The sequence below is a fragment of the Pipra filicauda genome, unplaced genomic scaffold (genome assembly GCF_003945595.2).
Source record: "Pipra filicauda isolate LSUMZ 115617 unplaced genomic scaffold, ASM394559v2 scaffold877_size60952_pilon, whole genome shotgun sequence".
Lineage (NCBI taxonomy): Eukaryota > Metazoa > Chordata > Aves > Passeriformes > Pipridae > Pipra > Pipra filicauda.
In genome coordinates, this window is record NW_024105061.1 from 1 (window position 1) to 8,686 (window position 8,686).

Here is an 8,686-nt window from a genome sequence, read left to right on the forward strand (position 1 = left end):
GTTTTTGTAATTCTGTCTTATCTAGGTTTTGTAGAGGACTCAGATGTGAATATTCAATCTGCTACCTGGGATAATACCTGACTTCACTTACAATATTTTTAATAGTTATGTACTGTTTAATCTCATTCTCATACCTGTGATCTTAGACTTGTGTGATTCTGCTGCTGTTTGTAACAGAGAATTTCCTTTGATTCACTGTGAGAGCTCTGCATGGAATGATGAACAGTAATAATAATAGTAATCATTTATAGAGTGCTTTATATGTTCAAAATACAGGATAATCTTTAAATGAGCTCAGCTTTGCTCTCAGATATGTGAGGGAACTCTTCATTGATTTGAAAAAAGTTGTTACCTGACATACAATTTTGTTTTATTTTCTGGGTATTTTGGAAAGGGTTTCTTTATTTTTGTAGGGCAGAATATTTTCTTATCTTAAGTTTGAGATCTTAAAAGGTTTGCAAAGGACATGGAGGTTGCTGTGGTGTCCTCTGATGATTTCAGCTGATCAACCAAATGCTTCCAATCCTTTTACCTGTGAGGGGACTGCAGGCCGTGCTGGAAAGCAGGTGTTACTGCAGGGGACTTTTTCTGCTGTGTGCAATGGAGTTAGCTTATAAACTCCTAAGGGGAGCATTTTTCTGGTGAATTCAGAAATTTTTACCAGTGTATCACAGGCACAAGAATTAACAGCAACGTTTGGAATTTGCAGTTATCCCACAACTTTTCTAGAAGATCAGTAATTTCTGAGAGCTGGCTCCTGTTTGCAGTACAGAGCAGTCAGCTCTGCCACTGCAGGGTTGCTCCATGTGTTGGTTGGTTTATTTTCCAAGGTTTATAAGTACCATAAACTGTTGCCAAAAGCAGGAGAAATGATGAATAATATTTTTTCTCCCCAATAGCCAGAATTTTGTGTGAGTGAGTGTTATTGGTATAAATAGCAAGTCTTTGAGTAGGAATAAGACTTAGTTCCTAAAGGCAGTGAATTGTAGCAGACACAAGGTCTAACATTTGTTCTTCTCCCCCCTTTCTTGTTTTTTCCTAACAGATAACACTCATTATTCTGTGGTAAATGGTACTCAAATGTTCTGCAGCAGCAAGGAATTCAATGTGTGGGTACCATTAAAGGCCTGATTCCATTTTCTAACTCCACAGTGGAAGTGAATGCATCCAACAGCCAGGGCAGCTTGATAAGTGATGCTGTAACAATTGTCAGGCCTCCAGGAGGCAAGTATGAAAAAGTGCTTTTTCTGTGCATGTAACAATTCCACAAACACTCTGTTGAACAAAATGTGATTTATTATCTCAGCTGAGAACTCGAAGTTCAGAAAAATATGTTTGCATTAGTAGTTCTTACGAACAAAATTGTTCTTTTTGGCTTCTAATTTGTCACATGGTTAACTTTAGGAACTAGAGAATGAAAACAGTTGTGTAGTTAACATAATGTGAAGGTGAGAGGTGTACTATGTACTTCATTTTTTTCCTGTGAATGGTGGTGTATTCTATCAGGGACAGCTGATCTAGTCCAAGAATACAGAGAGACTCACCCGCATTTTGGAACCTGTTTTAGAATAGAAGTTGGAAGTGCTGACAAGGAGCACTCACTGGATAGACTTAGAGAATTTGTTTAATAATAGTAATAGAAACCACTGGCAATATATTGAGCCAGAATCCACCAAGTTCTTTAGTTGTAAGACAGTCAGTTCCAATGTGCTGATTTACAGTGACTGAGACTCTAAACCCCTCTGGCTGTTCTCTTCATAACAATTGGAAATGAGAGAATTGAGCAAATACACCCTGAACACTGTGAGTGTTTTGTTCTGTGGTTTTGTTTTGGTTGGTTGTTGGTTCTATTTTTTTATGTCAAGAAAGCTTTTCCATTTCTAGCTGGTGTAGGTGTGTCCCTTTTGCATTCCCTTTTCATGGCCATCCTGGAGAATTAGCTTTGGTTGCATAAATGCCAATGGAAACAATTAATTTAAGGCAGTTTTGAATTCTAAAGTGAGAGCCCAACAACTCTTGATCTTGAGAGATGTGTAGGTGTAGCTGTTGAGTAAGAATAGTGTAGAGTGACTTACATACAATTTTAAAGGAAAAGAAAAACAAAAACAAAGAAAAGAGAAATCCCACAAACCTTAGAGCTCAAAGATACAGTTAAACTTGAAACAGTTTACTTGCAAACAGATGGATTAGGTTTGGGTCTAAACCAGCAGAAAGACTTCAGGAAAGTGAATAAATCCAATACAGAGTTTGTGTGACAGATGACTGAGAAATAAGGAAAAGGTCAATTTCCAGCACATTTTAGACTTTTCCAATTTTATTGTCCAGTTGCACCTAATATTAACAAATATACTTTGTTATATAATAGTAAAACTGCATCTGAGTTTCACTGCTCATTTAAGACTGAGCAGTAAGACAATGTTATTTCTAATTGCAGTGCCACATTTTAATTTTGCACAGCAAAATTTGGTAGTGAAAATGTTACCAAATGACAAAGTAAAGGATCTTTAAAGATAAGCAAGGCTGTGCACAGGTTTATGACATCCATGTTTATCACAATTAGAAAACCTATAGCTTTGAAATTATCTTTTTTATCACCTTGTGGTAGTTTAAAAGCAATACCTCATTGGTTAAGTAGGTTTTAGTTCGTGCTTTCTTTTAGTTAATGCTCTGAAAACGTGTTATCCTAATTTGCACATAAAATCCTGCTGAAAAGCACGTGGCATTCCCTAGGGATATGTGTGTTTAAGTAGAATTAAATTAGCAGTGAGAGTTATTAAAGAAATCTTCCATACTAGGACAATGTATGTTTGCTTTACTGTGCTGTTTATTACAATGACTCTTTAAATGCTCTACAATTCCATTGCATGGTAAATGATGAGTGTAATGGTGATTTTACACTGGGCTGTGTTCAGTGCCTTCACACTTTGTAAATCATTCAATGAAATCTGGGTGCCATTAAATAAGAAGAAATTTTTTTTTTTTTACTTCAGCAGCCAAGATTTCACTGAGACAGAAGTTTTGTTTGATCAAAGAGTGAGAGAGATCTCATTAGATACAAAACCTTTTAATGAGTGTGAATATGCAGTATTCTCTTTTCGAGGATAAGACAAACAATGCTGTTTCAGGAATTTCCATTGTGGGGAGTACTTGATGGAACTGGATGGAAGATTGTACAAAAGGGAGAGTGACAGAGGACAAAGGAGTGTTCCATTGTGAAGTTACTGCTGATCACTGTTTTACAATTATGAGACATTTTTTTTCCAACATGCATTTCTTTATTTACACTGTATATATTTATTCACAGTTAAAAATTTCTCTGTGGGATTTTTCTCTGTAGTTTCAAAAATGAATTTTAAAAATCTGAAATTTTATATCTGAATTCTTGAAACTCTTTGCATAATTAAAATATTTTTCCTTCATATAACTTGTTTCCAAGCAAACATTAGCTTGGCTACCATGTCAAAGGGGATATCCTTGTGCTGTAAGGTGTGGAAAATGTAAATCCCTGCAAAATTGTGAGACAATGAGACACAAAGACCACTGAGAGTGAAGAGAGAAAAGGAGAGAGAAAGGGAAGATACAGCAGTTTATTCTTTTCCATAGTAATGATACTTGCCAAACATACCTTAATGTCTGAGATATCTGATGTTGCTTTTTGGCTTTTTTACTGTCATCAGGTGAGTGAATATGACCTTTATGCAAAATAAGCCAAGATCACAATTTTTTTTCAAACTAAAAATAACCTCTGAATTTTCAGCTTGTGTTAAAGAAACCTTTTTCCAGAGTTCTCTGCTGTCTTGCCATATAATTGAAGTGAGGGAATGAAAAAGTACCCAAATATGTCAGTCATGCCAAAGCCAAGGAAATCAAGATTTGGCCTTCTACCTGCATTTTAGAGAAAAACTGTCACAGCTGTCTCCCAAATAACTTTGATAGAAGGAAAAACAAAACTAGACTTGAGTTCAGTTTGTGTTCCTCTCAGGAGATGTCTTTGCTGACACCGTCCCTGCTCTTCTGCACTCACAGGGAGCGCTGGGACTTTGTTTTTCAGGGTGATTTGCTCCCTTCTAGCCCAGTCTGCAGCCACTTGGGATTTCTGTCTAATCAGAAGTTCTGCTCAGCTTTACTGAACAAGTGAGAAGCAGAACTGGCACACAAACTCTCCATAGTCTGTACTGTATTAATGAGTAAAATTCTCCCAGTTTTAAGCAGAGAGTTGTGCTATTTATCACAGCAAATAAAGTAAGGAAGAATTAGTGAAAATGGGGCAATGCTTGTAATTCTTCTGCCTATATGTAAGATATTTCTTTGTGTGACCTCCCTTTCATCACTTCATATTTGTGTGTCTGTTATTTTCCTTTTCTGTGACTGTTTCAGAAGAAGGGATTTTCTGTTCTTGTCTTCCCAGCTCATAACTTTTATTCCTGGGATCAACTGTCTTCTCACATTTTTAAAAAAGCAGATATTTATGATGTGGTAAGTATTAGTGAGCACAGTATGAGTGAAGTCTTGCCAGAGATTTCATTAAGACTTCCTTACATTTACATCCTACATTTATAGCACTATGTTGGCTTTTAAATTTATTTCTAAAGTTGTCTGGACTTTAGAGAAAAAAAAGAAAGAAAAAACAGGAAAAAATGAGAAAAAAAACCAAAAAGAAAGAACAATGAAAAAAGAGAGAAAAGATAAAAAAGAGACAGAAAAATAAAAAAGGGGAATAAATAAAGAAGAAAGAAAGAAGAAAGAAAAGAAAAAAGAGAAAATAAAAGAAGACAGAAAAACTAAACCCCAACAAGTCCGATCCTCCCCCGCCGCAGGGAATACAACTCCCACAATGCACCGCGCAGGTGGGGGCGTGGCGAAGGGCGGGCAGGGGCCGTGGCCGCGCGCTGATTGGCTGCGGGGCGGGTCTGTAAAGGCGGAGGGCGCGCGGAGCGAGCGCCATTTTGGCCTCGTGGTCGGGAGTGAGCAGGACTCGCCTGCGGCCGCTGCACTTCGCTGGGTGAGTTGGCGGGGGGGCGGCGAGAGCGGGGTCTGGGGATCCCCTCGGGGGCTGCGGGGAGCGCGGGTGTGGGTGGAAAGGCTGGAGGGCTCGGGAGGGTTTAGCGGGGGGGTTCGGGGGTTCCCGGGGACGTTTTAAGGGGTCCCTGAAGGGACTCGAGGGGGAGGTTGAAGGTCCCTGAAGAGTTTTGGGGGGCTCTGATGCGGGTTTTGTTTTCTGAGAAGATTTGGGGTGTCCCAGGTGGGCTTTGGGGGTCTCTGGGGAGGTTTGGGGTTCCTGGGAGGGTTTGCGGGGACCTTCGAGGTAGTTTTGGGGTCTCTGGGGGGTTTAAGGTGTCCCAGACAGTTTGGAGGGCCCGTGGGGGGGATTGGGGGTCCCTGAATGGGCTTGGGGAGTCTCAGGTGGGTTTTGTGGGTCACTGAGAGGGTTTAGGGGGTGCTGGGGAGGGATGAGGGGTCCTTGAGGAGGTTTCGATGGGTCGAGGGGGGGATTTCAGGGGGTCCCCTAAAGCCCAGCAATGGAGTTCAAGGGGTCCCCCAGCCCCAAGGGGAGGGGACCTAGGGATGCACTCCAAAATCCAGGGGGGTAGATGTACCACATCTGGGTAAGGGGATCCCAGTGCCCCCAGTATATCCCAGTGACCTCCCAGTTACCCTCAGTATGGCCCAGTAACCCCCTCAGTGACCATCCAGTGTGTCCCAGTGACCTCCCACTGCCCCCCAGTATGGCCCAGTGATCCTGCAGTGAGCACCCAGTAACCCCCAGTATGGCCCAGTAACCTGCCAGTGTCTCCCCGTGTGTCCTGGTAATCCCTCAGTAACTCCCCAGTTCTCTGCCAGTGCCCCCCAGTGTGCCCCAGTTCACCTCCAGTCCCTCCCAGTGTCCCTCAGTAACCCCCCAGTCCCTCCCAGTGCCCTCTGGTTCCCCCCAGTGTGTCCCAGCATCCCCCAGTAATCACCCAGTGCCCCACAAAGCCCCCCAACTGTCTCCAGATGCCCTTGGCCTTTCTATGGGAGGGGGAGCATTTTTGGGGTCAGAGGATCCAGAGAAGAGCAGCGAGGCTGGGGAAGGGAGTGGAGCACAAGTGGTGTGAGGAGAGGCTGAGGGAGCTGGGGGTGTTGAGGCTGGAGAAGAGGAGGCTCAGGGGAGACCTCCTGACTGTCTGCAAGTCCCTGCCAGGAGGTTGGAGCCAGGTGGGGGTGGGGCTGTTGTGCCAGGAAGCAGCAGTAGGACAAGAGGGCTGGGTCTGGAGCTGTGCCAGGGGAGGTTTAGGTTGGATATTAGGAGGCAATTTCTTCCCAAGAGAGTAATCAGGCCTTGGAATGGGCTGGGCAGGGAGGGGGTGGAGTCAGCATCCGTGGAGGTGTGTCCACGGTCGGGGCTGTGCTGTTGGTGCCAAATTGCCCCTGGTCAGGCTGAACCCAGAGCCCGTCCCTGTGTCAGGGGACCCAATCTGCTCCCTGCTCTCGTTGCCCTGGGGCAGCCTCTGGTGTCTCCCCGCCTGTGGGGCTGTTTGGTTGCCTTGGGCACAGCTGGCCCTTGTGCAGGGCTGTGCCCTTGGGGGCTCTTTGGGGTGGGCAGGAGGTGTTTTTTGGGGGTGCCCGGCTGGGTTGGTGGCAGAGCCCCGGCGGTGGGTGGGGGGATGTGGGTCCCCCCCACGGTGGGGGTTGGTGTTGCTGGGTCAGGCCCCGCCGGCTCCATTGTCAGCCCGGTGCCGGCGGGGGGGACACAGCGGGTTTGGGGCCCCCCGGGAGTGCCGGGGGTGGGTGTGGAGCCCGGGAGCTGCCGAGTGTGGAGGGCGGAGCGGGGAGATGCCAGAGCTGGGGGACCCCCGGCAGCCTGGAGGGGGGAGCACGGAGAGGGAGGAGCCCCAGGACCCAAGGGAGCCTGAAACAGAGGGGGCACAGAGAAGGAGAACCTTGGACAGTGGGGACCACTGGGATCCCTGAGACAACAAAGTGGAGAACCTGGAGAGGGAGAATGTCTGTGAATGCAGCACCCTGAAGGCGAGAGTCAGAGGAGAAGGGACCCTTGGGACCCCTGGGACCCCCAACACTCCCAGCATCCCTAAGTGGGACCCTCAGCATCCCAGATAGGGGAGACCTTGCAAACCCCAGAGAGGAGAGACCAGATACGGGGAACACCTGGAACAGTTTACTCGGGGTAACCTTCATGTTTTTGAGTATTTTTTGGCTGAAACCTTAACTTTTTGCAGTTTGAGGGGAGATTCATCTCATTATTTCTGAGGAGGTTTTTTGCTGAAATCTCAGTGGTTTGGATTTTTCTGGGCTGAATCGTGGTGTTTTGGAGATTTTATGGTCACAGGATGCCCGGTGAGTTCTAGAGATGGACTTGGGCAGGAGGAACCCCCAAGCCAACGCGCTCAGCCCTTGTTTCCCCCCCCATCAGGATTTGTCCTTCCCAAGGCTTGGTCGGATGGAGGAGGAGGCTGCGAGGAAGAGGAAGATGCCTTGGTCCCCCCAGGCAGGTGAGGAGGAAGTCAGTGTCCCTTTGGGCGGGTGTTGTGCTGGCTCTGTCAGCCGAGCATGGCCCCGGCTGCAGGACAACCCCGCTGGCGCCGCCGTCCTGCCGGGGCCGGAGTTGGGGGGATGTCCTTGGCCTTCCCTGTGGGCCGGAGGCAAATCCCCTGCCTGTCCTTCTTGCTTCCTGCCCCAGGCCCCGAGGTGAGGACGGAGAGCCCGGAGGACAAATCCCCCCGTGAGCCCCTGGTGGGAGAGGCCGTTTTGAAGGGCTCCCCGGCGCAGGAAGGCAGCGGGGAGGAAAAGGGCCGGAGATCCCCCCGCAGGAGGGGCTCCAAAGCCATCCCAGGGTGCTCTGAGGAGGAAAGAGCCAGCCTGTGCCGGGAAGGCGGCCGGAGCTTGAGGGGGAGCTCCGACCTGGTGGTCCCTGAGCAGCCTCCCAGCAGGGAGAAGCCCTTCATGTGCTTGGAATGTGGGAAGAGCTTTGGGAAGAGCTTCAACCTGCTCAGACACCAGCGCATCCACACTGGGGAACGGCCCTACACATGTGGGGAATGTGGGAAGAGCTTCCACCAGAACTCCCACCTGATCCGACACCAGCGCATCCACACTGGGGAACAGCCCTACATGTGTGGGGAATGTGGGAAGAGCTTCAAGGACAGCTCCAACCTCCGCATCCACTGGCGCATCCACACTGGAGAACAGCCCTACAAGTGCTCGGAATGTGGGAAGAGGTTTCACACCAGCTCACATCTCCATCAGCACCAGCGGACGCACACGGATGAGAGGCCCTTCCGCTGCACCGACTGCGGGAAGGGCTTTAGTCGGAACTCCCACCTTGTCAGGCACCAGCGCATGCACACCAGGGAGGAGCCCTACAAGTGTGGGGAGTGTGGGAAGAGCTTCACCCAGAGCTCTGCCTTGACCAAACACCAACGGACCCACCAGTAAGAGAAGCCCTACCAGTGCCCCGACTGCAGGAAGAGCTTCGGCCGCTGCTTCTGAATGAAGCCCCTGATGGTGAGGCAACCCCTGGAGTCCAGTGACTGTCAGTCCATCCCTTTTGACCAGAAAGGGCCAGTCCCCTTTCCCAGGGGCAGCTTCTTCCAACAGAACCTTTCTTGGGGATGTGTGGAGATTCCTGCCATGGCTGGGGACCCCCCAAGGTCACTGCTGGAGGCTGAGAGCAGAGATCTCCCCACAA

The 8,686-nt window shown here is 47.7% G+C and overlaps 1 pseudogene; it reads left to right on the forward strand.

Annotated features, from left to right (window-relative positions):
• Positions 1-4,834: 4,834 nt before the first annotated feature.
• On the forward strand, positions 4,835-8,466 carry LOC113983385 (annotated as a pseudogene).
• Positions 8,467-8,686: the final 220 nt, after the last annotated feature.